The sequence below is a fragment of the Natator depressus genome, chromosome 15 (genome assembly GCF_965152275.1).
Source record: "Natator depressus isolate rNatDep1 chromosome 15, rNatDep2.hap1, whole genome shotgun sequence".
Lineage (NCBI taxonomy): Eukaryota > Metazoa > Chordata > Testudines > Cheloniidae > Natator > Natator depressus.
The window spans coordinates 14,983,386-14,985,945 of NC_134248.1; positions in this window are offsets into that span (position 1 = coordinate 14,983,386).

The following is a 2,560-nucleotide window of genomic DNA, read 5'->3' on the forward strand; positions in this document are numbered from 1 at the left end:
GCTGGGGCTCGGTGCGCCCCGTCGTGGTGAAGGCGGGCGGCGGCGGCTCGGATGTGGAGGGGCCTGCTGCAGCTGGGGCACCGACAGATCAGCAGGCAGTAAAAAGAGGGATGGACCCGGTGCACTGGAGTGATTGGCAGGCGGCGCTAAATTTGTGCCAGGGCTGAGCCCTGGCACCTCTAGGGCTTGGCAGTTCATAGCCCCCGCACCTCTGGGCTTGCCGCCTCAGTTATGAATGGGGGGGCAATGTTCGAGCCCCATCACATCTTTCCTTGCAAATTAAGCTTTGGATGCTTGCGGGGTGGGGGTCTGATATGGCGCCACTGTTGTATGCGCAGTAGTTGTAGCCCAGTGTGTCCCAGGATATTAGAGAGACAAGGTGGGTGAGGGCATATCTTTTTGTGGACCAACTTCTGTTGGTGAGGGAGAAGCTGTCAAGCCACAGGCAGCACTCACAGCACAATCCGAGGTGGAAGGGATTGTTTAGCATCAGTAGTTAGCAGAGATTATAAGGGACCATTCCAGGTAGAGTGGCCAGTTAACACCTCCATCCATTTCATCCTCACCCATAACAGTTTTACAATCAACAGCAAACACTTTATCCAAACCATGGCCATAGACATAGGAACTAAGATGGCTTCCCAATATGCCAGCCTCTTCCCGGGCCACCTTGAAGAAGAATTTCTAAACAAATGCACCATATAACCAGTGATATATCTGAGATACATCAATGATATTTTCATCCTCTGGACAGACAACTTAAACTCCCTCATAGATTTCCACTTCAACAACCAACTCACATCCATTAAACTCTCTCTGGAGCACTCCCACACTAACATCAACTTCCTGGACACCACAATCAGCTTCAACAATGGAACCTACAGACAACTATATACAAGAAACCCACGGATCACCACACCTACCTTCATAGATCCACTAACTGCCCCGAACACACCAAGAAATCTGTTATCTACAGCCATATCACAGAATATGCTCTGAGGAGAAAGTCCAAGATATACCTTAACACACTTTAAACCACTTTCACCATACAAGGACACTCCACCAGAGAAGTAGATTGCATCATGGAATAGGCCACCCAAATACCCCAAGAAAACCTGCTTCAATACAGAAATAAAACCCCCTCTGCCTACATACCCCTAGTTGTTGCCTACCACCTCACACTGGAACCCCTACAGGATATCATCAAACACCTACAACCCTTACTTGATGGGGACCCCATCCTGAAAGAAATCTTTGCTGAACCCCTGTTTCTGTCCTTCAGACAACTCCCGAACTTCTCCAAGCTCATCATCAGAAGCAAGCTCCCGACAGATCAGGACACAACAACTCAGAGCAGCACCAGACCCTGGCAGAACAACAGATGCAAAACCTGCAGACATATTGCCACTCCTACAATGATCCACACCCCCAAACAAAACACCTTTCAAGATCCATGGGTCCTAAACATGCCTATCACAACATGTGGTATACCTCTTCCAGTGCACTAAATGCCCCAATAACAACTACGTGGGTGAAACCAGACAATCACTATGCTCTTGAATGAACACACACAGGAAAATGATAAAACACAAAAACACCGTATCACCTGTGCATGAACATTTTTCACAAAGTGATCTCTGTATATCTGACCTGTCAGTCCTCATCCTCAGAGGAAACCGGCACAACACTTTCAAAAGATGAGCCTGGGAGCTTAAATTCATGACTGTGCCAGACATCAAAAATCATGGACTGAACAGAGACACTGGATTTTATTAAGATGATGTTTAAAAAAAGCGAATGGTACAAAGTTGAAGCATAGAAGTTTCTTGTTATCAGGAAATAACGTACAGATTATCAAGGAGTGCGAAGTTCAGTTTAGGATCGGATGGCGTAAGGAATACATAATCTGTTGTTGGATCATATTAAAGAAGTTCTGTATTAAAATCACAAATGAGTTTGATTCCCCATAGTTTAAATTCCAGGGTATTACTAATTAAGAGGTCTCTTGGTTTTTGGTACTGTTTCTCTCCCTCTATGTGTGAAACTTGCAAGCTGCTAATTGTGTTAGTACATTCTAAGACAGAGTCTATTCTCAAAGCAATTCTTTGTAACAACAACTACTCACACAGAGAGAGACTCAAAGCAATACTCTGTAACAACAGAAACAGCACCCAGAGACTCCCCGACCTTTTGTTGTATTCATCTCGCTTTGTTAACAATTGTGATTAAAATAGAGATAGAGGACGTATGTGGATGGATGCTTGGTGTGGATAATAACTGAATGATCAGTTTGGTGCCAGCCTAAGAATCCAGTGTCCATCAGCTGAAGAAGGTGTCAAGTGGAAATAACCAGAGGACCCCCGGAGGGCAGACTGGAATCCACCCAACAGCCTCAAGAATGGGAGAACCAAAGAACAAGATAACATCTGGCAGCACGGAGCCGTCAGGAATGTGCCATCTGCTGATTGATTCAGCAACAGCATGATGAAGCAATTCCCATAGACTGGCATAGGAAGAAATTCCAATAAAAATGGACTCTAGAAAGTGAGAACTTTGGGGT